The sequence below is a fragment of the Plectropomus leopardus genome, chromosome 17, assembly GCF_026936395.1.
Source record: "Plectropomus leopardus strain MGB_pleo_1.0 chromosome 17, ASM2693639v1, whole genome shotgun sequence".
NCBI classification, from domain to species: Eukaryota; Metazoa; Chordata; class Actinopteri; order Perciformes; family Serranidae; genus Plectropomus; species Plectropomus leopardus.
In genome coordinates this window covers 25,243,706-25,250,264 of record NC_142192.1, presented here as the reverse complement: position 1 = coordinate 25,250,264, position 6,559 = coordinate 25,243,706, and the positions used below count along the sequence as shown (strand labels likewise).

At 38.7% G+C, this 6,559-nt stretch overlaps 1 long non-coding RNA gene across 1 annotated transcript in view; it reads right to left on the bottom strand.

The window, feature by feature from the left end:
• Positions 1-1,454: 1,454 nt before the first annotated feature.
• Positions 1,455-6,559, bottom strand: part of LOC148186670 (uncharacterized) — a 42,572-nt gene continuing 37,467 nt past the window's right edge. The window contains exon 6 of the long non-coding RNA XR_015779528.1: positions 1,455-4,185. This is a non-coding gene — a long non-coding RNA (uncharacterized LOC148186670). The remainder of the gene's footprint in view (positions 4,186-6,559) is intronic.

The following is a 6,559-nucleotide window of genomic DNA, read 5'->3' as shown; positions in this document are numbered from 1 at the left end:
AAAAATGCAGAAAAGGCACAAAAAACGCAATAAACACTGCAGGCTGACTTAAAAAAAACACTTTTTGCCTTGAATAATTAAAGTAAATAAAAGTAGTGTTTGTTTGTTTGCAGGCAAGCACTGGTGAAAGAGGAAGTGGTGTCTTGATACTAAAAGCTGCCGGTTTGTGGAGAAAGGGCATATGCGTTGGATCACGTTGTTAACCCTTTGAAAGCACTTTACTCATGCTGCATTCAGATGCCTTTCGCAGGTATATAAATCTTGAAAACCCTCAGCAAATTGCTTCCTTTTAAAAACATGGGGGATAAGTAACTTGGCAAGAAGTGCTCATTAGTAGTTTTAGGAAATTAGTAGTTTTAGAAAATTATTTTGTTTAAGCCAGGGGAAATTAAAACATATTTTCAATTATCATAATTATAATTATATTATATTAATAAATATTTATTTTAAAAAATAAATTAAAAAATTACCTTTTCAGGTAATTTCCATATTTTTATTTATTTATTTATTTTTACTTTTTCCTTATTTTTTAGGCAACTTTTTGCTTACTCTATAATTATTATATATTTATTATTTTTATTATATTGCTATTTTTGGGTCATTGTTTCTTAAGTTGCTAATTGCTTTCCTCCTATGTTTTTAAATTATATCAGGGCAATTTGCTCTGGTTTAAAAGGGTAAAAAAAAAAATAATTTAAATTTCATTTTTAAAAACATGAGATTCATATTGTATTCAAACATAATTTCAGCTAGCTTGCATACATGTAGGGGCTGTGGGGAGAAAACAAAGAAAAGTACATGATGGTAAACAAAACACTGCAAATCGACAAATATGAGAGCTAAATAAATGATCCCTTCTGTCACATAATGTGGAAGGTTGTCCACAGAAGACTACTGTAACAATGGCATTACACACAACAAAATTCCATGATTTTTACTAATTTCATGACTTTTAAAGCCCTGGAAAATTTGTTTGTGAATTTCCATGACTTTTTCAGGTTTTCCATGACTGTGGGAACCCCATATGTCTGAAAATACACATTAACATGAATCCAACATATTTTTCCTTTTCCAAAAACTTGTCTTTTTGAAATTGGATTTTTCTCTCACCTCCCTGACTGATCAAGGCTGCAGCTTGAGATTGATTTCTCCCTGAAAACCTCCACCGCCCCAGTTAATATGCACTCAGTTTCATACAATATAAGTAGCAGGTCAATCGTCCTCTGTTCTATCTTTTAAAAATGTTGAAGACCTCTTACATCAATGATTTACCGATTATTAAAAAAGCAGATTGTTATCAGACTGATTAACCAACTGATGATTTTAGCTGTAAAGCTTTTACTAAAGGCATTCTTATTATTTCTTTGCTTGAATGAAAACAGAAGCCATACATATAATTTTAACCTGTGTTTAACAAATAAGAGTGATTTAAAATAGTCACATCCATCATACCTATCTGTCTTGTCTTTTTTTCTGGAAAGTAGCATTTCTGACGATAAATCAAATCACCAACAGTACTGACATCTGACATAAATCAGGGCCTTCATGTGTCAACAACAGCACCTGCACAATAGCCTACAATTAGCAGTTAAAGACAAAATGGCACATACAACACCAAAACCACAAGCATAATGTGTTTCTGTGTTAGGGAACAGCCACAATTGTTAGTGCCAAGCTAAAGAGATATGTCTGCATAAGTAGGCATTTCCATGTTATTTCATAAAAACAGCTTGTACAGACATGAGTCACTTTGCCACACCTAAATGTCAAACCAAAGAAATTTTTTCCCTTTCTCACTTAACAGTTTTGTATTTGCCTGGTTGTACTTCACTTATTCCCAAACTGCTTTTCCAGTAAGTCACGTTGTAAATAGTGGCAGCTTTGTCTCACAATATTAACTGTGACAGACACCCACACACACCCATTGCTTGTCAACTTGTTTTTTTTTTCCCACCTTTGTAAATATCTGTTTTCACCTTGGGAGGCCAGCGCAATAAATTGCACCAACACCAATCTTTTGACTACAGCATCATTTTTGACGTATGTGAAGAGTCTGTGGTAGAACCCCGCAACATTAACATACGGTAAACCCGTGTCATCACTTAAACTTGATCTTTGGGTTGTGTTATGATGAGCTTGACTGTTACAGGTCTTTGGGTAAAACAACATGTCGAGACAGTGTGCAACTTGGATTAACATCCCTCAACTCAAGAAGGGAAGATCGGGACTGAAACGGAGAGAAAGACGAAAAACAGAGTTTCAGACGTGTAATCTGTCTAATCCATAGAGCTGTGAAAACGACTGGGGAGAAAAGGGGGAGCAAAGGAGGGGAAAGATGGAGGACAGGGAGTTAGAAGGAGGGCTAATTTCTAACTAATTTAGTTAAGGTGATTAAGTGAGACTGGCTTGATGAGAAAATAAGCTGTTAGAGGGCCCCTGACCTTGTTTAAGTGTATTTACTTCTCTGTCTCAATGGTTAGATATGTATGTGCATAATGATAGTGGATAGTAAAGCCAGAAAATCATTAAATCCTATATGACATTTTGTCATAATTCTGGTTCTGGTCATGGGCAGATTATAGACATTGGGCTCCTGGGCACAGATATGCAAAAGGACCCACCACCTCCAATCATTAGTCGTTACACGTTTTTATGGTTTCATGTCTATTTATGGTCATTTTCTGTCTCTTTGAAGTGATTTTATGTCTTCTTTTAGTCACTTTGTGTCTCATTGTAATTGTTAACCTTCTTTATAGTTCGAGCCATGTTATGATAAGCTATTTTTCTGACATGGACGGATTCCTGAACGGGCCTACAGGGCACAAGTACCGGGGCCCAGAGTGTCAGGGGTGCCCCTGGCCTGCACCTGCAAAATGTCAATCAAAGCAACGATTAATGACCAGAGAGACTCAAAACAACAACAAGGAGACACTAAATTACCTCAAAGTGACACAAAGTTACCTCAAACAGACATGAAATTAAATTACATTAATTATGCACAAAATTACTCCAAAGAGACACAAAACAATCACAGGGAGACATAAAATTACACCTAAGTGACACAAAAGTACCCCAAAGAGGCACAATTTTCTCCAAATTGACAAAAAACAACTACAATGAATGACAAAAAATTACAGCAGAGGGACAGAAATTAGTTAAAATGACAGATGAACAACCACAAGGAGACACACAATAAATACAAAGAGACAAAAACAATGAAAAAACACACAAAAGTAAGTTAAATTGATAAAAGACAACTACAGGAAGCCACAAATTGACTACAAAGAGTCATAAAACGACCTCAAAAAGACACAAAACAACCAAAAAGATAAAATAATTTCAAAGAGAGACAAAACTGCCTCAAATTCCCACGAAATTACCACAAGGACACACAAAATAACCACAAAGAGATGCAAAACAACCTCAAGGGGACACAAAACAACAAAAAACACACCAAATCGCCTTAAACTGACACACAATATTGCCTGACAGAGACACAAAATTACCTTGAACAAACACAAAACTACCTCAAGGTGAAATAAAATGACTACAAAGAGACACAAATCAACCACAGAGGGACACAAAGTGAACATAAAGAGATGCAAAACCACCACAAAGTCTGTGTCCTAGGTGGGAAAGGTGGTGGGGCCCTTTGCATATCTGTGCTCAGGGGCCCATTGACTCTTACGCCGCCCATGCCTTCTGAGGTCCACTAAAAAAATGTACCGCTATATCTTCTTTTTCTGTGCTACCTCTAAAACAGCAAATGTATGAAAGTCTGCATGGCATTACATTTTACGTTGTAGAAAGGGAAGCCTCTCTAAATTGCAGAAGCAATCATGATAAAAACACAACATTTGGTGCCAAAATAGCCCACTTACTGTAGTGATGAATCATTGCTATAGTGATTACCTAACAACTGTATGGCAACAAGTGGTTTAACTAGTACTAAAGTCTGAGCAGGCTCTCTAATCTCTGGGGCCATTGGGGATGAAAGTGGACCAGGCCAAGCCACAGGCAGATGGGATGTTATGGAAGCAGATATACGGGGCCCCAGACAGCCTGAGCCCTGCTGCGGCGGCCCGACTTCGCTGGCTGGGCCCCTACGGTGGCTGGCTTTGGCCTGCATGGCGTGCTGTACAGATGGGCCCTAATTGGCTGGAGAGACCCAGGTAGTGTGCCAATCTGGGAAGACAGAGAGATTAGATTAGCCATGTCAGATTACAGCAGAGCGGAGTCAGACAGTGTCATCTGACTGCCATGCAGCTCCAGACTCACCCACTGAGAGAGAGGGACGGAGGAGAGGAGAGGGAGACGGGGAGGGAGGGGCAGTGTTGTGGATGTTATAAGAGGTTAAAAAGGATGGTGATCATAAAAGACGTGTAATAAACAGTCTTATATTAAAGACAAAATAATAAAAAAGTATGTGCCAAGGAGTCAGAATAAAATGCACAATGGGAAGAAGAAAAGTAGGTTTCATATTAAGAAGTTGCAGTCTGTGGTTACGACATGTAGCAGGGACAAAAATACACACATCATCTGCATATCTGCAAATGTGAAAGGTGAAAAAAAAATCAATGTGCCTCCCTGTAAACACACACATAAACACACACAAGTGAACAGCATTACTTATTACTCCCCCCTGCCCCACTCCCTTAACAGATGGCGCAGAGTGCAGCCACTGAAACAGATAATCCGTTATTGTTCTGAATATTTTGATTATCGTCTCCGGTTGTCATTTCAAAATCATACACAAATCACCGCCTAACATTCGCTTGATCCGCTGCTCTGAAGCTAATATCTTTGGCTCAGGGCCCAAAGCCGTATTGTAATATAACTGAGAGTGCTATTCCATAAGCTTCTCATTTTAGGAATTGAGAAAGATTTGTTTTATTTAGAGAGCATAACAAGAGGCTTGGATGAAGGTGTTTACAATTTGTGCTGCTGCTGCTTTCAAGTTAATCCATAAAAGCTCAAAATGTGCATAAATGTGTGTATTCTTCTCACTATTTCCAACAGTGAAATATAAATATTAATCTCTATATTACATTTTTCTTTCTATGAGGAAAAATATCAATGAACCCCATAATATGAGCCCCTCTCAATGATATAATTTTTTTTTTTTACAACAACAAAGATGATTTTTGTGTCTTCTAAAACTGACATGCCCCACCCTCTTTTTATTTTAATTAAATCCAAAAGCAGCCCGACCCTAAATAAGTGATAATCGATAAACACCGTGGTTGTAGCCGTGGCCTGATGCCAAGTATTGATCTGTGGTTAATGTTTTTGTTCTGCGGTACGCATGATGCCCCAGGGACAATAAAAGACCAGTGAGATTAAGACAATTAGGGGGTTGATTGTTATCCAAAAGACGAGAAAGAGAAGAAGAAGAAGAAGAAGATTAAATGAGGAGATTTAGGTCAAAGTGGTGATGTCCAAAGAAAGGAGGAGGGGCAGGGAAAAGGTGGGAGGAGGAGGAAGGATTGGGGTCAGAGAAACTGATCACTGGGAGGTTGCCTGTGACTGAGGAGGAGAGTGACGGTGGGAGGGAGGGCGAGCCTGATTCCTGGCATGACCACATTGGATTGATCAGAACGGTGAGGTGAGCTGTCACCTAATGCGTCTCACCTGATTTCCTTAGCAGGCACGCCTGTCTGGGGATTTTCCCTTCATGTCTAGACTTCTGAATCAGCACTAACTGATCTGATGTTTTCCTTCTTTTTCTTCTCCTCCACTGTCTCACTCTCATCCAATCCCTTCCCTCCTCCCTCTCTGGAAAGCCTAATTAGCAGACATTTTTATTGATCCGCTGGATTTGGTTCTGAAATCTCCTTCTCTGTCTGGCAGACAGATCTTGGCTAAAGTCTCTCTCTTTAGCTGGTGGTCTGTAAGGGGGGGCAGTGGCGTGTGGGCCCACCTGTTGACCACAAGGCAAAAGCGTGCAGACTTTGCTACACACTTACATCACCCCTTTCTTATCCCCCGTCTCCCCATCATCTCTAAGTCTTCCAATACCCTCTGTAGGCCCCCTCAATGTCCCCCTCACTCGACTGCTTCTGAAGCTCGTGTAATTTGGACCTGCTAGATATTAATTGTTCATGCTGAAGGGGATGGAGTTAGCAATAATTAGGGTTTTAGTCCATTAGAGTCTCATTAGTTCAGAAAGTAGGGGATTGAGATAAACACCCTCTGATAATTGAGAGGCATGGAAAGATTACGGAGGCATTATAAATCGCAAATTAGCCATAATAGCTAATCGCTAATATTCTAACATCTGTTGGCACTGGCTGCGAGTTGCTGTACAAAGCAGCAGATAAAGACAACATCTGCTTACCGAGGAAAGAGGAATACTTTTAATTTTGAAGTACTTGTACTTTTCCACATTTAAGATGGAAATACTGTAATTTTTGCTCAACTATAACCTAATCCAATAAAGGTTGGGATGATTTGTAAAATGTAATTAAAACAGAATGCAATGATTTGCGAATCATTTTTGAAATATATTCATATCTAATATTCAAACTCACAAACTTTGATGTTTTTTGTAAAGTATTCA